Source organism: Armigeres subalbatus, chromosome 2 (genome assembly GCF_024139115.2).
Source record: "Armigeres subalbatus isolate Guangzhou_Male chromosome 2, GZ_Asu_2, whole genome shotgun sequence".
NCBI classification, from domain to species: domain Eukaryota; kingdom Metazoa; phylum Arthropoda; class Insecta; order Diptera; family Culicidae; genus Armigeres; species Armigeres subalbatus.
The window spans coordinates 304827799-304837599 of NC_085140.1; the positions used below are offsets into that span (position 1 = coordinate 304827799).

At 36.6% G+C, this 9801-nt stretch overlaps 1 protein-coding gene and 2 long non-coding RNA genes across 3 annotated transcripts in view; 2 read left to right on the top strand and 1 right to left on the bottom strand.

Moving 5' to 3' along the window:
- Positions 1 to 9801, bottom strand: part of LOC134209838 (vacuolar protein sorting-associated protein 41 homolog) — a 124537-nt gene that overhangs the window by 82994 nt on the left and 31742 nt on the right. The gene's annotated exons all lie outside the window — the stretch shown is intronic.
- LOC134216667 (uncharacterized) lies at positions 3 to 752 on the top strand. Its single transcript, XR_009980764.1, has 2 exons — positions 3 to 199; positions 542 to 752. It is a non-coding gene; the product is annotated as an uncharacterized LOC134216667 (long non-coding RNA).
- LOC134216668 (uncharacterized) overlaps positions 9413 to 9801 on the top strand; it is a 4576-nt gene continuing 4187 nt past the window's right edge. The window contains exons 1-2 of the long non-coding RNA XR_009980765.1: positions 9413 to 9713; positions 9784 to 9801. The exon at positions 9784 to 9801 is cut by the window's right edge and continues 165 nt beyond it. This is a non-coding gene — a long non-coding RNA (uncharacterized LOC134216668). The remainder of the gene's footprint in view (positions 9714 to 9783) is intronic.

A 9801-nucleotide genomic window follows, 5' to 3' on the forward strand; every position in this document is an offset into this window, starting at 1 on the left:
TTTTACTGCGCACCACCAGCTGCCGCTCTCATCCTCGACTCTCATTGAACAACAACAACAGCTTTTGAGATTTTTGCAACCGCGAATATTTGTTTTGGTTTCGTCCGTCGTTTAATTTTATTAAATACAGCTACGGAAAAGTGGTGCCTTGAAATGGAATGCCACGGTCCTGGTCCTGTCCATCACACGGAACCGGAAGGTAAGTAATATTGTTTTAACAAGTTCATAAAAAGTATCGGTAAAATGGAAGGAAGTTCCGGAGACTAATAGCCTATTCAGATTACGATCTTTAACGAGATATTTGACATGATAATGAGAATCTTGATTTCAAAGTTCACTCATCTCATTTTCATTTCATTTCTGATTGTCAATTATCACTTCAAATACCTCGTTAAATGATCGTAATCTGAACAGGCTATAAATCATCAAAAGCATTGCCCAACTCCGGTGTTTTAATAGCAAGTGTGAAGTTAGGTATTGCTTTTGCTGGTAAAACCAGAGCACATCGTGGTACGTCTGAGAGATTATCGCTTTTTTACAGATAATTTGCATGTTCCGGTGGTCACTACAGACGACAAACAAGAGCGCGGTGTCTACGATATTGATATGCGCTTAAAACAAGTTGGCGTACTTCCAACAAGTGATTGGATTATGTATTTTGATAAGGCGGTCGCCTTGACGTGACGATATGTACATATTATTAGGACCAGCCACAGAATAATTTAATTGAATAATGAGCTCAAAAGGAAAAACTATTCATTTCAGATCATTTTACTTTGAAAGAAAAGGGTTGAATGGAGACTGCTTTCTGGGGGAAAAAATAATTTCCAAATAAAAATATTCTACTTCGTTTCACCAGTTTTTCCGTTATTGAGATTGACAGCTCTACAATTTTGTTTTAAATGCTCGTACTTTTAATTTCAGAGTGATATACAGCTTTTCAAACCATCGTTGTCACAAAAGTTGGAATACTTTTTTTTCTAATGTACGCAACTCTCTACGAAAAAGAACCAACGCAACTTTTTATTTTAACCAATGGTTTTCTTAATTTTAATAATGATTTTTCTTTCTGTGTAGTAAATTATAGACCAATTTTCCCAGAGTAACAATCTGTGAGCTGTTAGATTATGGTTAGGGTCCGTTAGTTATGCTTCCCTTCAGAAAGCATAAAACATTGACTCGTTTGTTATGCTCTTTTTCTTTTTTTTCGCGCCTTGCATTTTTTATGACAGCTGAAAATAGAAACAGCATTCTTTCCATTCATTTCATGCTGCCTTCTCGGTGCGCTTTGCGAGTGCTCTCGGTGCTTACCTTCGACAAAATGGCGATGTTGGAATGCTTTTTTTCAAGTAAGTACTTAATCATATTTAAAAAAATAAAGTCAGATTTCAACAATAAACTTGATTTCCAGGATTCGTGGTCGTGGCTACAAAGCGAAAGGGTTCATGGAGGATGCGTTGTCGATAGCAAGTTCTCGGAAGATCTCGGAAGAGCGAGTCAAAGGCAACCGATTCCTAAAAGGATATATTTAGATGACAGAATCAACATAGGATTAGGGATCAATGGTAGCCCCAACTACAATTCATCCGCCAGTTCTTCCTCCGGTGGTCATGGATTCTCCACCGCCAGCACCGATGGACTTCGCGTCAAGGCTTTCCCATCAAACCACTCGTCAGTTACTTCCATTACTATAAATACCGCCACCCACTTCTATTTACAAAGGTTTAAGCTGAAGTAAAATCCACGTCGAATGGGAAAAAAGTCCATGCGGGAAAAAAGATGCGCAAGGAGAAACTAAACTCGGAGATTGAACGTTTGCTGTCTGAGATGGTCTCGGTTGCAAATGTTTCCTCTTGTGATGAAGAGTTTACTACGATTGAAGCACATAACATATGTGTAACTCGGGTAGCAAAAGTTGTACCCTTATAACACTTTTTATTTGTTATACGGAACATCGAAACGTCAGAAGATAGTATAACAGTATTTGATCTAACAAGGGGTCACGCGACTTATATTGTATATCTGAATACGATTCGCATTGGAATTATACAAAAGATTTTCCCTAGTGGCGCTGGGTGTTTAGAAGCTGAAATTGTTTTTTTTTTATAATTATTTGGATATTGGGGTAAACAATATTAAAAAAGAAAAGAAAGGAGTTGAAGTTGATTTAATATTGTATTGATATTTATTCGACAAACTCGAACAAAATCCATTCTTATACTAAAGACACACCTGTGGTATTTGTACCATGGTACAAGCTCGGGCTGTTAACCAGTAAACGATGAATTTGTTTGGTGTTTGGTTGAAATATTATGTTTTTATTCGAAAAGCATATCAAATGCTTATTCATTGTCATGAGTGTTATGGATTCAGCGTACCCTGCGCATTCGATGTTTAAACAGAAATCATAAATGTCAAACTTCGTGTTACTTCGTATAGAAGTGTTCTGAAGATTTATCTTCGTGGTATTAAAAATAAAAGATTATGAGTAGTCTGATTTGTGACTTCAAACTGAGAAGACAGTTTTTTTTATTAATCGAACAAGAAACCTTTCCGTCACGGTCTCAGTTGTTCAACTCAAAAGTGGCGACGAGAAGAAGTTGAGAATAGCAGTATAACCAAACTGTGAGAACAATTTCGCGTGCAGTAAAACTGATTTAATCCAGTCGGTAGCCAGTTCACCTTGTTGGCTTTCCAGCCAGTTTGTAATCTTACGGTAGAAGTGCATTGCCGGATTTATCGGTATCACCAGTTGGTTACAACCGCGGGGGACCTAGAGGAGCGGAGATACAAAGCGTTTCCATTATTCTGGATCTTCCTTTTCACCTGATCACCGGAGCCACTGCATCCTATTTCATTTTTGTGAGCACAGTATAGGTATAGCAGCGGCGGATAATATTTGGTGATTCTATCACTGTACAACATAATTACCAGCAAAAACAAAAATCAACATTTTCGCAGTGAATCGGAGAAGTGGTACTCATCTTGAGGCAAATCCCTTCAAAGTTATAAGCCAAGGTCGTTTCAAGGGCGTGTTGAGGCGACTAGAACAAACCGGTTTGGTCGCTAAGAAGCGAATTGTGGTAGTTGGATTTGGTCGGTAAGTCATTTAATTATTACCTTTTTGTTTCCTTTGGACATTATACTTTCAACGGTGAACAATTACAGTTTTGCCCTTATTAATTGGCCTCTTTTATATTTCCTTTTGTTTCCTTTGTTTCAATTGGCCTCAAAACGTGCCTGGGTAACATATTTTATTTCATTGAACTTATATTGTGATAATTTGCCGATATCTATTGAATTTGATTTGAATTAAAATACATTGATCATATTGAAGTGCCCGTGATGAGTAATAACGTAGCCTTTACCATGGAGCCCTACCGCAAGGGAACCAAATTTTACGACTGGTTCACCCGTTTAAAGTACCTTTTCCGAGTAAATAACGTAAAAGAGGACGATAGGATGGCTTTCTTTATAACCCTTAGTGGGCCTACAATTTTTGAAGAGATTAAATTACTCTACCCGACAGGCAATTTCGAAGAAATTGATTTTGATGAGTTAATATCAAAGTTAAAAAACCGGTTGGATAAAACCGACCCCGACCTAGTACAAAGGTACAAGTTCGGCACAAGGGTTCAACAACTAGACGAAACCACAGAGGATTTTGTCCTTGCGCTTAAATTGCAAGCAGAATTCTGTGGGTTTGAAAATTTCAAAGAAGTAGCCATTCTTGATCGATTAATTGCGGGAATTCGGGACAAACATTTAAGACAGAGACTTCTCAGTGAGGAGAATATGAAGTTGGCCTCGGCCGAGAAAATTATTGCAACTTGGGAAATAGCTAAGGCAAATGCTGGTACAACGGAAAATCAAAGGGATTCTTCTCATATGGTGGCCGCGATTGTGGATCAACAGGGTATGCAAGGTGGGACAGCTATGACTAGATTGGCCAATGTTTACAGTACAGCTAGTAAATATCAAAGCCACGGAATTAATGACGGTGCTAGTACTAGTAGAGGGCCAGTTAAGAGTAGGCTGGGTTTCAGACCCTATGAGGCTGCAACACCACCAGGAAGAGGAGGACGTTCACCATGGAGACCAAGGGGTGGCTACTACAGAACAGGCGGAAGACGAGATGATTCAATGGGACAGAGACAACGGCCGGATTACACGCAGATGGTATGCAACTATTGCGGTGTAAAGGGACACATCAAAAAGAAATGCTTCAAATTGAAGAATCTCCATCGGGACGCAGTGAATCTGGTGGAGTCGTATAAACCTGGGCCATCAGCAGATCGTCATATTAACGAGCTCCTTAGTAGGATGAAAACTACTGATTCAGACGAGGATAACAGCGATACAGGTGATTTGGAATGTATGTTGGTATCGTCCATAAATAAGATTAGCAATCCCTGTTTGGTACACGTTATGGTGGAAGGTAATGACCTTGAAATGGAAATCGATTGTGGTGCTTCAGTTTCTGTGATAAGCAAGAAGCAATATTTTGCTAAATTTGATAAACCTTTGGATGTCGAGCATAATGAATTGATAGTCGTTAATGGATCCAAACTTAAAATAGAAGGAAAGGCAAATGTGTTGGTTAAACTCAGGGTAAGGAGCTTTTTATGGACTTATTGGTTCTAGATTGTGAGAATAATTTCTATCCCTTGCTAGGCCGGACTTGGTTGGATGTGTTTTATCCTACATGGAGAATTTTTTTCTCAAAATCAATGATCATCAACAATTTACAAAATGAGCCAAGCAAATTTGCTGTAGAGGAGTTGAAAAGTAAATATAAACATGTGTTTGAAAAGAATTTCACAATGCCTATCAAAGGGTTTAAGGCAGAGTTGGAAATGAAGAATGATACACCAATTTTTAAAAAAGCATACGACGTCCCTTATAGACTAAGAGACAAAGTTGCCAACTATTTGGACAAATTAGAGAAAGAGAAAGTTATTACACCAATAGACACAAGTGAATGGGCGTCGCCTATTGTCATAGTGATGAAGAAAAATAATGATATTCGCCTAGTAATTGATTGTAAAGTGTCCATAAATCGTTCTATTGTCGCAAATACTTATCCATTACCTACAGCCCAAGACATTTTTGCAAATCTTGCGGGTTGCGAATTTTTTTGTGCGTTAGATCTGGAAGGTGCTTACACACAGTTGGAATTGACGGAGAGGTCCAAGAAATTTGTGGTCATTAATACAATGAAAGGGCTGTACACATACAACAGACTTCCACAAGGAGCGTCATCTAGTGCTGCTATTTTTCAGCAAGTAATGGATAAGATATTGGAAGGAATTGACAATGTGTCATGTTATTTAGATGACGTATTAATAGCTGGCAAAACTTCAGAGGAGTGTTTAAGAAAATTATTATTGGTATTAGAGCGACTGGCAGGGCAAATATAAAAGTAAATTATGGAAAATGTAAATTTTTTGTAGGAGAGCCCACTCGTTTGGATCATATTATTCGTAATGATGGTCTAAAGCCATGTCCAGCTAACATATCAACAATAAAAAGAGCAAATCCTCCAAAAAATGAAAGCGAATTGAAATCTTTTTGGGATTGATAAATTATTATCACAAATTTATCCCACGGTTGTCCACTAAACTACATCATTTGTACAACCTATTAAAGAATAATACGAAATATGCTTGGGATGACAATTGCCAAAGGGCATTTGTAGAAAGTAAAAATTTGCTTGTAGAGGCAAATTTCTTAGAGTTTTATGACCCCAAGAAGCCGATTGTAGTCATTTCGGATGCTTCAAGCTATGGGCTTGGGGGATTATTAGCACATATTGTGGATGAAGTGGAAAAACCAATTAGTTTCACTTCGTTTTCGTTGAACAATGCCCAGAGGAAATATCCTATTTTGCATTTGGAAGCATTAGCCCTTGTCTGCACTATAAAAAATTCCACAAATATCTATATGGTCAAAAATTCACAGTCTATACCGACCATAAACCATTGGTGGGAATTTTTGGAAAAGCGGGTAAACACTCGATATTCGTGACGAGGCTTCAGCGTTTTATTCTAGATCTATCTATTTATGAATTTGACATAATATATAGACCTTCACATAAACTAGGAAATGCCGATTTTTGCTCAAGATTCCCTCTACAGCAGGAAGTTCCTGAGGAGCTAGACATAGAAGCGATTAAAAGTATAAATTATAGTAAAAATATTCCTATTGACTCGAAAAAGTTAGCCGAAGGTACTAAAGAAGACACATTTCTACAACAAATCAAATGGTTTATGGAGAATGGCTGGCCAGAAAGAGTAGACAGGTGTTTTGCAGACGTTTTGCCAACCAGAAAGAGTTAGAAATAGTTGATGAATGTTTATTGTACTCGGACAGAGTTATTGTTCCACGGAAATTCCAGAAACAAGTATTGGATTTGCTTCATAGTAACCACGCTGGAGTCGTGAAGATGAAGCAGTTGGCAAGACGTATGGTTTATTGGTTCGGTATTAACAGTGATATTGAAAAATATGTTGCAATGTGTGATGTCTGCAGTAGTATGGCCATCTCTCAACATCCAAAAAGCACATCCAAATGGATCCCGACAACCAGACCGTTCAGTAGAATACACATAGATTTTTTTTATTTTGAACATCATACTTACCTGTTAATAGTGGACAGCTTCTCCAAATGGATTGAAATTGAATGGATGAAAAGTGGATCTGATTGTAACAAAGTTTTAAAAAAAATAGTGCCCTTTTTCGCTCGTTTCGGTCTACCTGACATTTTAGTCTCGGACAATGGTCCTCCTTTTAATTCAAACGGTTTTGTAGCATTTCTAGAAAGGCAGGGCATCAAAGTGATGAAAAGTCCGCCATATAATCCATCAAGTAATGGGCAAGCAGAGCGATTAGTGAGAACTGTTAAGGAAGTGCTAAAGAAATTTCTTATGGAACCTGAAATCAGGGAATTAGATTTGGAGGACCAAATTAATTTATTTTTATTTAATTATAGAACCTACAATATGACAAGCGACGGTTGTTTTCCGTCAGAAAAAATATTTTCCTACAAACCAAAAACTATTTTAGATTTATTAAACCCCAAAAAAACATACAAACAATACTTAACAACACAAGAGCCAGATGAAGAGATTATTCCAAGTTCTAGCGGGAATATCCCGAAACGCTCTAAAGACGTCATAGATGATATGATGGCTGGAGATACCATTTGGTATCAGAATAATAATCCCCACAATAAAGCGAGATGGATCAAAGCAATATTTATTAAAAGATATTCTAAAAATATCTTTCAGATACTTGCTGGAAACGCGGAAATAATGGCACATCGTAACCAAATAAGAGTTCCCAAGAAGGAGAATTTGATCTGGAGCCTCCCCAATGTCGTAGTTAGACGCCTAACACCTAATGAAATCATCGGCCATGAACCAGAGCAAGCTACGACGTCTGGCCATATGGAGGAGTTTGAGCAAGATACCGGATCAAAAGCAGACCAGTCTCCCAGGGGAGAGAGAGGGGTGAAAAGAAAGCGAGATGATCTTGAGTCGGCGACAGCGGAGGTCCGACGATCTAAACGAATTAGAAAAGTAAAAAAGGATTCACAGTACTGTTATAATTTTTAGAAACGATTTCCATGTTCTGAATTATTTGTTTGAAAAGATAATTTGCTTAAAGTGAAATAACTAAATTCTGCTTTTGAATTCAAAAACTAAATATGTTGACTAAGGTCAATTTCGATTAATGTACTTAAATAAAAGGGGAAGAATTGTTATGGATTCAGCGTACCCTGCGCATTCGATGTTTAAACAGAAATCATAAATGTCAAACTTCGTGTTACTTCGTATAGAAGTGTTCTGAAGATTTATCTTCGTGGTATTAAAAATAAAAGATTATGAGTAGTCTGATTTGTGACTTCAAACTGAGAAGACAGTTTTTTTTATTAATCGAACAAGAAACCTTTCCGTCACGGTCTCAGTTGTTCAACTCAAAAATGAGCATATTTATTAACCGCATTTCTCAAACATTTCCCATGTGTGGCGTCTCTCCCAGTGGTGTGCACTACTAAAAATCTACACATATTTGTTGGCAGAAATCAATAGGTTTAACTTATGATGTATATTAGCGCACACATAACCATTCTCCACGCGAACTACTAATAAAATATATGTCCAAATAAACTTTATGTGTGGTCTCGAATTATCAATTATTTAATTTATGTGTGGTTCTATATCGATTATATTAGGTTGGAGCTATTGCAAAAATTTATAACGGCGACACATTTATCTTAAATAGATATTTTTGGCAGTGTGGCTTCGCACCCTAATTTGACTTTTTTCTAACATGTATGTGACCGACTTTTGTCTTTCAAAAGTCTTCTACACTATGTTTCCTTAAACTATCAATAACAACAAGTAGAGTTTCATTTATCGGATTATTTTGAAGAAATATCGATTTTTAAAAAGGTGATGCCTCACCTAGATTTACCCTCAGTTAAATGTTCAATGCACAGTTTTGGTGTTTTCTGTTTCATTTTTACATGTTGTTGAAGTTGCTCTACTTTTGGTAAAGAGTATTCGGAATACTATCAACCCAAAAGCAATGTTCTAATAATGAAAAGAATGTCATGAAAAGAGATAACATTAATATCGTACATCGTAATAACCTATTCAGATTACGTGGTTCATGGCATGATAAAGATTATCTTGATTTCAAGACAAAATTTTCAAAACGACTTATCTGCTTTTGTAAACAAAGATTTAAACGACGATTCGACGAATCTGATAGCTCTCCCACGCAAACCAACACCATCAACAGGTAGCGAAATCCTTCACCTACCTATTGATAGTGCTGGTTTGCGTGGGAAAGCTATCGGATTCGTCAAATCGTCGTTTGAATCTTTGTTTACAAAAGCAGATAAGTCGTTTTGAAAATTTTGTCTTGATTTCAATGTTGAATCATCACATTTTCATTCGATATAATATCCAAATTGGAAACACCTCACAGTTGCGATGCTCTCCTGCATTATGATGAGCGAGCTTGCTTTCGTATGATTGATAATTTATAATGTTGCTTCTAATCTATCTATTTTGTGATTGTTGCGCATCGTAGACAAACATTGGTGTATCCCTCGTTATCCTTTCGAAAAAACCGAAGACTGCATATATAAAGACTCGTTCCCAATGTAGAACAGTTCTAAGGAATACACTTTTCTACACATGTTGAATAAAATCTAAATTTTTACCATGCTGACTCAAAAATATTATATAAATTTAAGAGGAATTTTATTTTCGTATGATAAATAAGTTAAAATGGATAAAAGATGAACATTTCATCAAAAATCGCCTGAAAATAGAAGTTTACTCTACAAATAAATCAAATTAGATTTCATCAAATATAAATTAGTTAGTAACAGCATAGGAGAGACCTTCTTTTGGATGTAATCCGTCATTTTTAAAAACAATGTAAAAAATTGATGATAGAAAAATAAATATCATTATACTTCGGCTACAGATCTTGCTCTTTGTAGTCTTGGAAAAAAGTGTTATAATTTTCTGATCATATGGTATTTGTTTACACTTGAAAATGACAGAACGATGTTCCCGTTCCCAATTATAACAGTTTTGGCTCATCAAAAGGGGGTCAACTTTTAGATTGGATTTTGTTCGAAGATCCACTTATGTTATGTGATTGAAGTATACTGCGATCGAAAGCTGGCTCGTGGTAAGTCACTTTTAAAATGGTTTCAAGTTGTGTTTTTACTGTTTGATAATCATTTTTTTCGTTCTTCTAGTGTAGCACGGAAAAAAGT